Genomic DNA, 17216 nt, shown 5'->3' on the forward strand with positions numbered 1-17216 from the left:
AGGCCACTCAGCCCTTCGCGAGTACTGTCACTCATTGAGATGACAACAGATCTGATCGTGGCCTTAGCTGCACTCTCTAGTCTGCCTTGACATCTCTGCTGGTCAACAATTTGTTGAACTGATACTCGAACAAATTCCGAGACGGATCACTCACTGCTCCTGGGGGAAGGGACTGCCACATGCTCATGAGTCCCTGAGAACAGAATTCCGATCGTCGCTGTTTTAAAGGGGGAGCCCTCTAATTTCAACCCTCCCACAAGGAGAAACATCCTTTCAACACCTGCTGGATACACAGCAAGTTCGCCTCTTACTCCGTTCGACCCCAAGGGGCCTGTTCAACCTTTCTACTAAAAGGCCCTCCGGTCCCAGGAATCTACTGGGGGAACAAGCTGTGTGCAGTGCTGTTGTACATTCCCACTAAAATCGAGAACAAAAGTCTCCACAGGAGTCCAAATATGGTCTCCCGATTGCCCCACACGCCTGCAGAAAAAAAAACCAAACTTCCCTACGTTGATAGTGCATTTCCCTTGCCATGAGGCAGCAACGGCCCACACGTTGGCATGATTTCCGATTGAATTTGACTCAAGTGGTTACCGTGGAGATGCGGCCCTGACCTACCATGACTTGAGCAGTAAGGAGTCCAGAGGACTTTTTCTTCCTCTCTCTGTTGTGAAGGAGGGGCTGTCCCTGCAGCCAGTTGTAAAACTGAACTTCAGTCACAATCTGTTCCCCACCCCCCCACCCCGCTCTCTCTCTCTCTCTCTCTCTCTTGCAAACCCTGGCAGTGAGTCAAATGCTTTTCATGCAGAACAATCTGAAAGTTTCCAAAAATATGCGACTCATCATTTCTCTGGGCCGACTGCCAAGTTGGCTGTCAGTGGTTTGAGGGATAGATGAAAAGAGTTATCACACAGCGTTGAATATAATCGTGTCAGAGGCTGTCCAGGGAAGATTCTCTTGACTCATTCATGGGATGTACCAGTCCAGGAAAGGCCGGATTGTGTCGATTGTGAATAGATGGGGGCTGTTTTCCCTGGAGAGTCGCAGACTGAGGGGTGACAGTATAGAGGTTTATAAAATCCTGAGGGGCATGGATAGGGTAACTAGACAAAGTCTTTTACCTGGGGTGGGGGAGTCCAGAGCTAGAGGGCATAGGTTTAGGGTGAGAGGGGAAAGATATAAAAGAGACCTAAGGGGCAACCTTTTCACACAGAGGGTGGTACGTGTATGGAATGAGCTGCCTGAGGAAGTGGCGGAGGCTGGTACAATTACAACATTTAAGAGGCATTTGGATGGGTATATGAATAGGAAGGGTTTGGAGGGATATGGGCCGGGTGCTGTCAGGTGGGACGAGATTAGTTAAGAATATCTGCTCGGTATGGATGAGTTGGGCCGAAGGGTCTGTTTCCGCGCTGTGACTCAATTTCAGTTGAAGAGGATGAGAGGGGATCCTTTTGAAATCTGCAACCGAGGCAAAAGCTGCTGGAGAAACTCAGCAGGTCTGGGGAGAGAAAGCACTGGCTTCCAAACATCAACTCGGCTTTCTCTGCACGGATCCTGAGGGGACTTGACATGGTCAATACTCAGGGGCTGCTTCCTCTTGATAGGCCAAGTCCAGGACCAGGGGCCTTCACTGAAAACAAAGTGGTGTCCCTTTTCATCTCAGTGTGCCATCACTCTGTGGGGAATTCTCTGCGGGGACTGTATTATCTACTTTATTCGGGGTTGGGTTCGATCATACGCCAGAGATGAGGAGCTGAGGGTATGGTGACGCAGACGAGAATGGTGAGTCCACCAAACCGGCTTTGATCAGACCGAATGTAGATGTTGGGGAGGTGTTTCCGCTAGTCAGAGAGACTAGGCCCGAGGGCACAGCCTTAGAGTCAAGGGAAGACCTTTTAGAATGGAGATAAGGAGAAACTTCTTCACCCAGAGAGTGGGGACTCTATGGAATTTATTGCCCCAGAAGGCCATTGAGTATAAGACTGAGAGAGCGAGGTTCCTGAGTATCAATAGTTTCAAAGGTTATGGGGAAAAAGCGGGAGAGTGGGATTGAGGAATGCCTCTGCCATGATTGAATGACAGAGCAGATTCGATGGGCTGAATGGCCTAATTTCTGCTCCTATGCCTTATGGTCTTACGGAATGATGGAGCAGGGATTGGAAGGCTGGAAGGCATCTCTCTGCTCGGAAATCCCACATTCCTGGGGAAATATACCATCATGAAAGGTGTTGTGGGGCTCAGAGATACGAGACTTCGGAACGCTAAAGGGACAGAATGAATGACCAATGCTTGGAGAAGAGGCAATGGCGGAGTGATTGGGCTAGTCACCCGAGCTAGTCGTCCAGAATCCCAGCTCTGAGGATGTGGGTTCAAATCTCACTGTGGGAGATGGTGACATTTTAATCCAATGATCCAAGAAAGCTGGGCTAATGGCCACCAATGCTAGGTGGTGAGAGAGGGCTGGTGTACCACAGGGATCAGTGCTCAGTCCCTTCTTGCCTGCGATGTATAAATAGGGGTGGTTTTTCATAAGTTCGCAGATTATAAAAGGATAGGCTGGGTGGTCAATAGTGAGAAATAAAGTCGCGAGTCACAGGACAGGTGGAATTCAAAAGAAGTGACCAGACAAAGACGTGTTTAGTGCACGACAAGGCGCAGAGGGATCATGGAATAATTGACCACAGATCCTTGAAGGGGGCAGGGTGGTTCACAAGGCATACGGGGCACTTGCTTTGATCAGTCAAGGCACGGCTGCTAAACTCAGGGCAGTTAAGTGAGAGTTGTACCAGACTTTAGCTAGACCACACTCTCGGAAGAATGCGGTGGCAGATGAGATCAGTGGAGATGTTGCCTGGGATGGAGAACTTGTAGAGAGGCTGGCTACGTTTGGTTTGTTTTCTTTGGAGCGGAGGAGGTAGAGGTGTCCAAGGTTATGAAGGTCTTTACAGGGGGATTAGAAAGCAGCTGGTGAAGGAAGAGGAATAACTTTGAGGGAAAAGGCAGCTGGGAGTTTGGGGAAAACATTTTTCACCCAGAGGGTGGTGGGGATCTGGAATACACTGGCCTGGGAGATGGGCACTTGAAAGGTCATGGCATTCAGGGCGATGGGCTGAGTGTGGTGAAGGGCGAGGGATGGAGACAGAGAGTAGTATTTGTCAGGACAGAGTCAAAGGAGAGAAAGCCCTCCGCTGGACTGTCGGATTCTCTGTTGAAATGACAGCGCTGAGGGAGTCCCGCACTGTCAGAGAGGCAGAAAAGGTGAATCGTTTTTTTACCAGCCCAAATCAACGTGTTCACAGATGTTCTTACACACCTTTGGAGCAGGTGGGGATTGAACTTGGGCCTCCTGGTTCAGGAGGAGGGACACTACCGGCTTTGCCTGTTGGATAAATTGATGTGAACAGACACACAGTGACTTCTCTCGAGTTAAGGGATCCTATGACACCATTGGAAATGCAGAGAGAGCATCGCAACAATGTTTATCGAGGAATCGGTGAGGGGTGGTCTGACTGTTTATCGGAATATTCTGCAGTAGATTGCTGGTTAAAAATGGATTACCAAGTTTGCCTGCAAACTAATGGTAGGTTTGAACAGGCAAGGCGGAGAGGTCCCTGTGATACCACCCCCACGGGGTACGGGTTTGTTGATTAAAAATGTACGAAGTGTAAAGCAGGGGGTTTCGGCTTGAAGCGGAAAGCAGCAAGGAGTAACAAAGGCGTTAGAGAACTGAGCACCAGGCAGGAACGGAAACGATACAAACCGTCAGGGCAGCAGGCTACACACCAGCCAGGGACAAGGGAGCAAGTGCTTTCTGCCAAAAGGGGCTGTGTCCTTTCCTCTAAATGTGGTCTGTGGTAGAACCAATTGACTATATCGGAACTTCCACCTCAGCGAGACAAGCTCATCATGATGTAGAAACAATAAAATTGAAAGTGACTTTTTTTTGCATGTGTCAACTGAAGCAATTCAGTATTTAAATCACTTCAGAGCAGCGATGGTATCAGAACGCCAGGAAGGGATCAATGCTGCCTGAAGGCAGGCAGGGGGAATAGAGAGATACCAATGAAGAGAGAGAACATGAGGGGGATTCCATTTGGGTTCAACATAACAACAGGACAGTGTCAGGGTTCATACACAGACCGGAATGATTACAGGACAGCGTCAGGATTCATACACAGACCGGAATGATTACAGGACAGTGTCAGGATTCATACACAGACCGGAATGATTACAGGACAGTGTCAGGATTCGTACACAGACCGGAATGATTACAGGACAGTGTCAGGATTCATACACAGACCGGAATAACAGGACAGTGTCAGGATTCATACACAGACCGGAATAACAGGACAGTGTCAGGATTCATACACAGACCGGAATGATTACAGGACAGTGTCAGGATTCATACACAGACCGGAATGATTACAGGACAGTGTCAGGATTCATACGCAGACCGGAATGATTACAGGACAGTGTCAGGATTCATACGCAGACCGGAATAACAGGACAGTGTCAGGATTCATACACAGACCGGAATGATTACAGGACAGTGTCAGGATTCGTACACAGACCGGAATGATTACAGGACAGTGTCAGGATTCGTACACAGACCGGAATGATTACAGGACAGCGTCAGGATTCATACACAGACCGGAATGATTACAGGACAGTGTCAGGATTCATACACAGACCGGAATAACAGGACAGCATCCGGACTCATACACAGACTGGAATATTACAGGGAAGCATCAGGATTCATGCACAGAGCAGGAGGGTTACAGGACAGTGTCAGAATTCATACCGAGACCGGAATGATTACAGGACAGTGTCAGGATTTGTACACAGTCTGGAATTATGAGAGGACCGTGTCAGGATTCGTACACAGACCGGAATGATTGCAGGACGGTGTCAGGATTCATACACAGACCGGAATGATTACAGGACAGCGTCAGGATTCATACACAGACCGGAATGATTACAGGACGGTGTCAGAGTTCATGCACAAACCGGAATGATTGCAGGACGGTGTCAGGATTCATACACAGACCGGAATGATTGCAGGACGGTGTCAGGATTCATACACAGACCGGAATGATTGCAGGACGGTGTCAGGATTCATACACAGACCGGAATGATTACAGGACGGTGTCAGGATTCATACACAGACCGGAGTGATTAGAGAAGAGTGTCAGGATTTGAAATGCGAGCAGCAGCGGAGGGAGGACGAACTCGGCAGACTGCAGATAAGGTTCGGCAGTTTGTATTGAAATTACTTACTGGTAGCAGGCAGCGGTGTTTTTCTCTTTCACAGAAGGAGCGGGAGCAGCAGAGGGAGTGACGGGGACCAGAGGGTTAGCTGGGAAGGTAAGCAGTGAGTATAAATACTCACCCTTCAACGCCAGCGGCCATTTTAAGTGGGAGCAGCAGCCGAGAAGGAGCGGGAGCAGCGGAGGAAGTGACGTGGACCGGAGGGGCAGCCGGGAAGGTAAGCAGTGACCATATATATCAGCAAGGCGGCTAAACCCGAGCCTCTGCTACTGTAGTGTCTCCCACCCACCCTCCTCCTCTAACCTCGTTAATAAGCAGGAAGAACGGGAGCGACGACCAGGGGACTGTCGGCAATATACCTGGGCAGTGGCTGAACCCGAGACACTACACGTGTTATGTACAGACCTCCTAACAGTGGTCAGGACCAGGGGCCCAACATGTCCCGGGAAATAGAGAAGGCATGTCAGAAAGACAAGGTCACGGTGATCATGGGAGACTTCAATATGCAGGTGGACTGGATAAATAGTGTTGCCAGTGGATCCAAAGAAAGGGAATTTTTGGAATGCTTACAGAATGGCTTTTTGGAACAGCTTGTCATGGAGCCCACAAGGGAGCAGGCTATTCTGGACCTAGCGCTTTGCAATGAACCAGACTTTGTAAAAGATCTTAAAGTAAGGGAACCCTTAGGAAATAACGATCATAATATGGTAGAGTTCAGTCTGCAGTTTGATAGAGAGAAGGCAAAATCGGATGTAATGGTGTTACGGTTAAATAAAGGTAATTATGAGGGCATGAGAGAGGGACTGACAAAAATAGACTGGAAGCAGAGCCGAGCGGGGAAGACAGTACAGCAAAAATGGCAGGAGTTTGTGGGTATAATTGAGGACACAGTACAGAGGTTCATCCCCAAGAAAAGGAAGATTATCCGGGGAGGGATTAGACAGCCATGGCTGACAAAGGAAGTCAGGAAATGTATCAAAGAAAAAGAGAGATCCTATAAAGTGGCCAAGAGCCCTGGGAAATCAGAAGATTGGGAAGGCTACAAAAACAAACAGAGGATAACAAAGAGAGAAATAAGGAAGGAGAGGATCAAATATGAAGGTAGGCTAGCCAGTAATATTAGAAATGATAGTAAAAGTTTCTTTCAATACATAAGAAACAAACGACAGGCAAAAGTAGACATTGGGCCACTTCAAACTGATGCTGGAAGCCTAGTGATGGGAGATAAGGAAATAGCAGGAGAACTTAATAAGTACTTTGCGTCAGTTTTCACAGTGGAAGACATGAGTAATATCCCAACAATTAAAGGGAGTCAGGGGGCTGAGTTGAGTATGGTTGCCATTACAAAAGAGATAGTGCTAGAAAAGCTAAAAGGTCTAAAAATTGATAAATCTCCTGGCCCCGATGGGCTACATCCTGGAGTTCTGAGGGAGGTGGCTGAGGAAATAGTGGAGGTGTTGATTGAGATCTTTCAAAAGTCACTAGAGTCAGGGAAAGTCCCAGATGATTGGAAGATCGCTGTTGTAACCCCCTTGTTCAAGAAAGGATCAAGACAAAAGATGAAAAATTATAGGCCAATTAGCCTAATCTCGGTTGTTGGTAAAATTCTAATATCCATCATTAAGGATGAGGTTTCTAAATTCTTGGAAGAGCAGAGTCTGATTAGAACAAGTCAACATGGATTTAGTAAGGGGAGGTCGTGCCTGACAAACCTGTTAGAATTCTTTGAAGAGGTGACAAGTAGGTTAGACCAGGGAAACCCAGTGGATGTGGTCTATCTAGACTTCCAAAAGGCCTTTGATAAGGTGCCACACGGGAGGCTGCTGAGTAAGGTGAGGGCCCATGGTGTTCGAGGTGAGCTACTGGTATGGATTGAGGATTGGCTGTCTGACAGAAGGCAGAGAGTTGGGATAAAAGGTTCTTTTTCGGAATGGCAGCCGGTGACGAGTGGTGTCCCGCAGAGTTTGGTGTTGGGGCCACAGCTATTCGCATTATATATTAATGATCTGGATGAGGGAACTGGGGGCATTCTAGTGAAGTTTGCAGATGATATGAAGTTAGGTGGACAGGCAGGTAGTACTGAGGAAGTGGGGAGGCTGAGAAGGATCTAGACAGTTTGGGAGAGTGGTCCAGGAAATGGCTGATGGAATTCAACGTGAGCAAATGGGAGGTCTTGCGCTTTGGAAAAAAGAATAAAAGCATGGACTACTTTCTAAACAGTGAGAAAATTCATAAAGCCAAAGTACAAAGGGATCTGGGAGTGCTAGTCGAGGATTCTCTAAAGGTAAACATGCAGGTTGAGTCCATGATTAAGAAAGCGAATGCAATGTTGTCATTTATCTCAAGAGGGTTGGAATATAAAAGCACTGTTGTGCTACTGAGACTTTATAAAGCTCGGGTTAGGTCCCATTTGGAGTACTGTGTCCAGTTTTGGTCCCCACACCTCAGGAAGGACATACTGGCACTGGAGCGTGTCCAGCGGAGATTCACACGGATGATCCCTGGAATGGCAGGTCTAACATACGAGGAATGGCTGAGGATCCTGGGATTGTATTCATTGGAATTTAGAAGATTAAGGGGAGATCTAATAGAAACTTACAAGATAATACATGGCTTGGAAAGGGTGGATACTAGGAAATTGTTTCCATTATGCGAGGAGACTAGGACCCATGGACACAGCCTTAGAATTAGAGGGGGTCAATTCAGAACAGAAATGCGGAGACATTTCTTCAGCCAGAGAGTGGTGGGCCTGTGGAATTCATTGCCGCAGAGTGCAGTGGAGGCTGGGACGCTAAATGTATTCAAGGCAGAGATTGATAAATTCTTGATGTCACAAGGAATTAAGGGCTACGGGGAGAATGTGGGTAAATGGAGTTAAAATGTCCATCAGCCATGATTAAATGGCGGAGTGGACCCGATGGGCTGAATGGCCTTACTTCCACTCCTATGTCTTATGGTCTTATAGGATTCATACACAGACCGGAATGATTACAGGACAGTGTCAGGAATCATACACAGAAAGGAATGATTACTGGACAGGGTGCGGATTAAGGCAGAGATAGATGGAGGGAAATACAGGACAGTGTGCGGATTTACACAGAGAAATCGAGATAATTACAGTACAGTGCGCGGACTTAAACAGGGAGATGAGTGTAATTACAGGACAGTGTGCAGAATTATACAGAGAGATGGGGATAATTACAGGACAGTGTCTGGTTTTATACAGAGAGATGGAGATATGAACAGGACAGTGTGCGGATTTATACAGAGAGATGTGGATAATTACAGGACATTGCGGATTTATACTGAGAGATGTGGATAATTACAAACAGCGTGCAGATTTATACAGAGAGATGGGGGATAATTACAGGACAGAGTGCAGACTTATACAGATAGTTGGGGTTAATTATAGGACATTGTGCGGATTTATACAGAGAGATGGAGATAGTTACAGGTCAGTGTGCAGATTTATTCAGAGAGATGGGGATAAATACGTGACAGTATGTGGATTTATACAGTGAAATGGGGATAATTACAGGACAGAGTGCGGATCAGCACAGAGAGAAGGAGATTATTACAGAACAATGCACGGATTTATACAGGTAGATGGAGATAATTACAGGACACTGTGGATTTATACAGGGAGTTGGGGTTAATTACAGGACATAGTGTGGATGTATTAAGGGAGATGGAGACAATTACAGGACGGTGTGCGTTTCTATACAGGGAGATGGAGATATTTACAGGACAGTGTGCAGATTTATACAGAGACATGAAGATAATTACAGGAATGTGTGCCCATTTATACAGAGAGATGGGAATAAGTACAGGAATGTGTGCGGATTTATTCTGAGAGATGGAGATAGGTACAGGACAGTGTGCGGATTTATACAGAGAGATGGGGATAATTATAGAACAGTGTGCGGATTTATCCAGAGAATAGGAGATAATTACAGGACGGCGTGCAGATTTATACAGAGAGATGGGGATAATTACAGGACACTGTGGGGAGTTATACAGAGAGATGGAGATAATTATAGGTCGGTGTGCGTATTTATACAGAGAGATGGAGATAATTACAGGACGGTGTGCGGATTTATACAGAAAGATGGAGGTAATTACAGGTCAGTGTGTGGATTTATTCAGAGATGGGGATAAATACATGACAGTGTGCAGATTTATACAGAGTGATTGGGATAATTACAGGACAGTGTGTGGATTTATACAGAGAGATGGGAATAATTACAGGACAGTGTGTGGATTTATACAGAGTGATTGGGATAATTACAGGACAGTGTGCGGATTTATACAGATAGATGGGGATAATAACAGGACATGGTGCGGATTTAATCAGAAAAATGGGGATAATTACAGGACAGTGTGCGGATTTATACAGAGAGATGGGGATAACGACAGGACAGAGTGTGGATTTATACAGAGAGATGGAGATAATTCCAGGACAATGTGTGAATTTATACAGAGAGATGGGGATAATTACAGGGCAGTGTGTGGATTTATACAGAGAGATGGAGATAAATTCAGGTCAGTGTGCGGATTTATACAGATTGGTGGGGATAATTACAGGACAGAGTGTGGATTTATACAGAGAGATGGAGATAACTACAGGACAATGTGCGTATTTATACAGAGAGATGGGATAATTACAGGACAGTGTGTGGATTTATACAGATAGACGGGGATAATTACAGGACAGTGCGCGGATTTATACAGAGAGATGTGGATAATTACAGGACAGTGTGCGGATTTATACAGAGAGATGGAGATAATTACAGGACAGTGTGTGGATTTATACTGAGAGATGTGGATAATTACAGGACGTGGTGCGGATTTATACAGAGAGATGGAGATAATTACAGGACAGTGTGTGGATTTATACAGATAGACGGGGATAATTACAGGACAGTGCGCGGATTTATACAGAGAGATGGGGATAATTACAGGACAGTGTGCGGATTTATACAGAGAGATGTGGATAATTACAGGACAGTGTGCGGATTTATACAGAGAGATGTGGATAATTACAGGACATGGTGCGGATTTATACAGGGAGCTGGGGTTAATTACAGGACAGAGTGTGGATGTATACAGGGAGATGGGGATAATTATAGGACAGTGTTCGGTTTTATACGTAGAGATGGGGATAATGACCGGACAGTGTGTGGATTTATACAGAAAGATGTGGATAATTATAGCACCGTGTACAGATTTATAAAGAGACATGAAGGTAATCACAGGACAGTGTGCAGATATATGCAGAGAGATGGAGATAATTACAGGACAGTGTGTGGATTTATACAGAGAGATGGGGATAATTACTGACAGTGTGTGGATTTATACAGAGAGATGGGAATAATTACAGGACAGTGTGCAGTTTTATACAGAGAGATGTGGATAACAACAGGACAGTGTGTGGATTTATACAGTGAGATGGGAATAATTACAGGACAGTGTGTGGATTTATACAGAGAAATGGGAATAATTACAGGACAGTGTGCAGTTTTATACAGAGAGATGTGGATAACAACAGGACAGTGTGTGGATTTATACAGTGAGATGGGAATAATTACTGGACAGTGTGTGGATTTATACAGAGAAATGGGAATAATTACAGGACAGTGTGCAGTTTTATACAGAGAGATGTGGATAACAACAGGACAGTGTGTGGATTTATACAGAGAGATGGGGATAATTACAGGACATTGTGCGGATTTATACAGAGAGATGGAGATATTTATTGGACAGTGTGTGGATTTATACAGAGAGATGGAGATATTTACTGAACAGTGTGTGGATTTATACAGAGAGATGAGAATAACGACAGGACAGTGTGCGGATTTATACAGAGAGATGGGGATAAATACAGGACAGTGTGCGGATTTATACAGAGAATTGGAGATAATTACAGGACGGTGTGCGGATTTATAAAGAGACATGGGGATAATTACAGGACAGTGTGTGGGTTTATACAGAGAGATGGGAAGAATTACAGGACAGTGTGTGAATTTATACAGAGAGATGGGGATAATTACAGGGCAGTGTGTGGATTTATATCGAGAGATGGGGATAACGACAGGACAGTGTGTGGATTTATACATAGAGTTGGGGATAATTACAGGACAGTGTGCAGATTTATGCAGAGAGATGGGGATAACGACAGGATAGAGTGTGGATTTATACTGAGAGATGTTGATAATTGCTGGATAGTGTGCGGATTTACACAGGGAGATGCGGATAATTACAGGACATTGTGCGGATTTATTCAGAGAGATGGAGACAATTGCAGCATCGTGTGCGGATTTATAAAGAGACATGGCGATAAGTACAGGACAGGGTGTGGATTTTTGCAGAGACAGAAGGTAATTACAGGGCAGTGTGTGGATTTATACAGAGAGGTGAGGATAATTACAGGTCAGTGTGTTGATTTATATTGAGAGATGGGGATAACGACAGGACAGTGTGCGGATTTATACATAGAGTTGGGGATAATTACAGGACAGTGTGCAGATTCATATAGAGACATGGAGATAATTACAGGACAGTGTGCGGATTGATGCAGAGAGATGTGGGTAAGTACAGGAAAGTGTGCGGATTTATACTGAGAGATGGAGATAGGTACAGGACAGTGTGTGGATTTATACAGAGAGATGGGGATAATTATAGAACAGTGTGCGGATTTATCCAGAGAGATGGGGATAAATACAGGACAGTGTGCGGATTTATACAGAGAATTGGAGATAATTACAGGACGATGAGCAGATTTATACAGAGAGATGGAAATAATTACAGGACTGTGTGCGGATTTATTCAGAGAGATGGAGACAATTACAGCACTGTGTGCGGATTTATAAAGAGACATGGCGATAAGTACAGGACAGGGTATGGAGTTTTGCAGAGAGATGAAGGTAATTACTGGACAGTGTGCAGATTTATACAGAGAGATGTGGATCATTGCAGGAGAGAGAGTGGATTTGCACAGAGAGATGGGGATAATTGCAGGATAGTGCATGCATTTATACAGGGAGATGCGGAAAATTGCAAGCAGTGTGCAGATTTATACAGAGAGATGGAGATTATTACAAGACAGTGTGCGGATTTATACAGAATAATGGGAATAATTACAGGATATTGCGTGGATTTATACAGAGAATTGGAGATAATTACAGGACAGAGAGCAGATTTGCACAGAGAGATGTGGATAACGACAGGACAGTGTGTGGATTTATACAGAGAGATGGGAATAATTACAGGACATTGCGGATTTATACTGAGAGATGTTGATAATTACTGGATAGTGTGCGGATTTACACAGGGAGATGGAGATAATTACAAACAGCGTGCAGATTTATACAGGGAGATGGAGATAATTACAGGACAATATGAGGATTTATACTGAGTGATGTGGATAATTACAGGACAATGTGCGTAGTTATACAGAGAGATGGGGATAGTTACTGGACAGTGTGTGGATTTATACAGAGAGATGGGGATAATTACAGGACAGAGTGTGAATTTGTTCAGAGAGATGGGGATAATTACAGGACAGTGTGCGGATATATGCAGAGAGATGGGGATAATTACAGGACAGTGTGTGGATTTATACAGAGAGATGGGGATAATTGCAGGACAGGGTGTGGAATTATGCAGAGACATGCAGATAATTACAGGACAGTGTGCGGATTTATACAGAGAGATGTGGATAAGTACAGGCAAGTGTGCGGATTTATTCTGAGAGATGGAGACAATTGCAGCACCATGTCCGGATTTATAAAGAGACATGGAGATAAGTACAGGACAGGGTGTGGATTTTTGCAGAGACATGAAGGTAATTACAGGGCAGTGTGCAGATTTATACAGAGAGATGGAGACAGTTACAGGGCAGTGTGTGGATTTATATCGAGAGATAGGGATAACGACAGGACAGAGAGCAGATTTGCACAGAGAGATGGGAATAATTACAGGACAGTGTGTGAATTTATACAGGGAGATGTGGATAATTACAGGACAGTGTGTGGATTTATACAGAGAGATGTGGATAACGACAGGACAGTGTGCAGATTTATTCAGGGAGATGGAGATAATTACAGGACAGTGTGCGGATTTATACAGAGTGTTGGAGATAATTACAGGGCAGTGTGTGGATTTATATCGAGAGATGGGGATAACGACAGGTCAGTGTGCGGATTTATAAAGGGAGATGGGGATAATTACAGGACAGTGTGCAGATTTATACAGAGAGATGGAGACAGTTACAGGACGGTGTGCGGATTTATACAGAGACATGTGGATCATTGCAGGAGAGAGAGTGGATTTGCACAGAGAGATGGGGATAATTGCAGGATAGTGCATGCATTTATACAGGGAGATGCGGAAAATTGCAAGCAGTGTGCAGATTTATGCAGAGAGATGGGAATAATTACAGGACAGTGTGCGGATTTATACAGAGAGATGGAGATATTTACTGAACAGTGTGCGGATTTATACAGAGAGATGGAGATAATTACAGGACAGTGTGTGGATTTCCACAGAATAATGGGAATAATTACAGGAGAGTGTGTGGATTGATACAGCGAGTTGGAGATAATTACAGGACAGTGAGCTGATTTATACAGAGAGATGGGATAATTACAGGACAGTGTGTGAATTTATTCAGAGAGATGGGGATAATTACAGGACAGTGTGTGGATTTATACAGGGAGATGGGGATAATTACAGGACAGTGTGCGGATTTATACAGCGAGATGGGGATAATTTCAGGGCAGTGTGTGAATTTATTCAGAGAGATGGGGATAATTACAGGACAGTGTGCGGATATATGCAGAGAGATGTGGATAATTACAGGACAGTGTGCGGATTTATACAGGGAGATGGGGATAATTACAGGACAGGGTGTGGAATTATGCAGAGAGATGTGGATAAGTACAGGAAAGTGTGCGGATTTATACTGAGAGATGGAGATAGGTACAGGAAAGTGTGTGGACTTATACAGAGAGATGGGGATAATTATAGAACAGTGTGCAGATTTATCCAGAGAGATGGGGATAATTACAGGATGGTGCACGGATTTTTATACAGAAAGATGGAAATAATTACATGACTGTGTGCGGATTTATTCAGAGAGATGGAGACAATTACAGCACCATGTGCAGATTTATAAAGAGTCATGGAGATAATTACAGGACAGGGTGTGGAGTTTTGCAGAGACATGAAGGTAATTACAGGGCAGTGTGCAGATTTATACAGAGAGATGGAGACAGTTACAGGACAGTGTGCGGATTTATACAGAGACATGTGGATAATTGCAGGAGAGAGGGCGGATTTGCACAGAGAGATGGGGATAATCACAGGACAGTGCTTGCATTTATACCGGGAGATGCGGAAAATTGCAAGCAGTGTGCGGATTTATGCAGAGAGATGGAGATAATTACAGGACAGTGTGCAGATTTATACAGAGAGATGGGTATAATTACAGGACAGTGTGCAGATTTATACAGAGAGATGGGGATAATTACAGGACAGTGTGCAGATTTATACTGAGCGATGGAGATATTTACATGACAGTGTGCGGATTTATACAGAATAGTGGGAATAATCACAGGATATTGTGTGGATTTATACAGAGAGGTGGAGATAATGACAGGACAGAGAGCAGATTTGCACAGAGAGAAGGGAATAATTACAGGACAGTGTGCAGATTTATACAGAGAGATGCGGATAACGACAGGACAGTGTGTGGGTTTATACAGAGAGATAGGGATAATTACAGGACAGTGTGTGGATTTATACAGAGAGATGGGGATATTTACTGGACAGTGTGTGGATTTATACAGAGAGATGGAGATAAGTACAAGACAGTGTACGGATTTATACAGAGAGTTGAAAATAATTACAGGACTGATACCGGATTTATACAGAGAGATGGAAATAATTACAGGACATTGTGCGGATTTATTCAGAGAGATGGAGACAATTGCAGCACCGTGTCTGGATTTATAAAGAGACATGGAGATAAGTACAGGACAGGGTGTGGATTTTTGCAGAGACATGAAGTTAATTACAGGACAGTGTGTGGATTTATACAGAGAGGTGAGGATAATTACAGGACATTGTGCTGATTTATATCGAGAGATGGGGATAATGACAGGACAGTGTGTGGATTTATACATAGAGTTGGGGATAATTACAGGACAGTGTGTGGAATGATGCAGAGAGATGTGGATAAGTACAGGAAAGTGTGCGGATTTATACTGAGAGATGGAGATAGGTACAGGACAGTGTGTGGACTTATACAGAGAGATGGGGATAATTATAGAACAGTGTGCGGATTTATGCAGAGAGATGGGGATAAATAAAGGACAGTGCGGATTTATACAGAGAGATGGAGATATTTACATGACAGTGTGCGGATTTATACAGAATAATGGGAATAATTACAGGATATTGTGTGGATTTATACAGAGAATTGGAGATAATTACAGGACAGAGAGCAGATTTGCACAGAGAGATGGGAATAATTACAGGACAGTGTGTGGATTTATACAGAGAGATGGGGATAACGACAGGACAGTGTGTGGATTTATACAGAGAGATGGGGATAATAACAGGACAATATGAGGATTTATACTGAGTTATGTGGATAATTACAGGACAATGTGCGTATTTATACAGGGAGATGGGGATAGTTACAGGACAGTGTGTGGATTTATACAGAGAGATGGGGATAATTTCAGGTCAGTGTGCAGATGTATACAGAGAGATGGGGATAATAACAGGGCAGTGTGTGGATTTATACAGGGAGATGGAGGTAATTACAGGTCAGTGTGCGGATTTATACAGATTGGTGGGGATAATAACAGGACAGTGTGTAGATTTATACAGGGAGATGGAGATAATTACAGGACATGGTGTGGATTTATGCAGAGAGATGGGGATAATTACTGGACAGTGCGCGGATTTACACAGAGAGATGGGGATAATTACAGGACAGTGTGCCGATTTATATAGAGAGATGGAGATACTTACAAGACAGTGTGTGGATTTATACAGAATAATGGGAATAATTACAGGATATTGTGTCTATTTATACAGAGAGTTGAAGACAATTACAGGACAGAGAGCAGATTTGCACAGAGAGATGTGGATAACGACAGGACAGTGTGTGGATTTATACAGAGAAATGGGAATAATTACAGGACCGTGTGTGGATTTATACAGAGAGATGGGGATAACGACAGGACAGTGTGTGGATTTATACAGAGAGTTGGGAATAACGACAGGACAGTGTGTGGATTTATACAGAGAGTTGTAGATAATTACAGGACAGTGTGTGGATTTATGCAGAGAGACGTGGATAATTACAGGACATTGCGGATTTATACTGAGTGATGTTGATAATTACAGGACAGTGTGCGGAATTACACAGGGAGCTGCGGATAATTACAAACAGCGTGCAGATTTATACAGAGAGATGGGGGATAATTACAGGACAGTGTGCAGACTTATACAGATAGATGGGGATAATTACAGGACAATATGAGGATTTATACCGAGTTATGTCGATAATTACAGGACAATGTGCGTATTTATACAGAGAGATGGGGATAGTTACTGGACAGCGTGTGGATTTATACAGAGAGGTGGAGATAATTACAGGACAGTGTGCGGATTTATACAGAGAGATGGGGATAATTACGGGACAGCGTGTGAATTTATACAGAGAGATGGGGATAATTACAGGACAGTGTGTGGATGTATACAGAGAGATGGGGATAATTATAGGACAGTGTGCGGATTTATACAGAGAGATGGGGATAATTTCAGGTCAGTGTGCAGATGTATACAGAGAGAAGGGGATAATTACAGGACAGTGTGCAGATTTATACAGAGAGATGTGAATAAGTACAGGACAGCGTGCGGATTTACACAGA

This window comes from Hemiscyllium ocellatum, chromosome 35 (genome assembly GCF_020745735.1).
Source record: "Hemiscyllium ocellatum isolate sHemOce1 chromosome 35, sHemOce1.pat.X.cur, whole genome shotgun sequence".
Lineage (NCBI taxonomy): Eukaryota > Metazoa > Chordata > Chondrichthyes > Orectolobiformes > Hemiscylliidae > Hemiscyllium > Hemiscyllium ocellatum.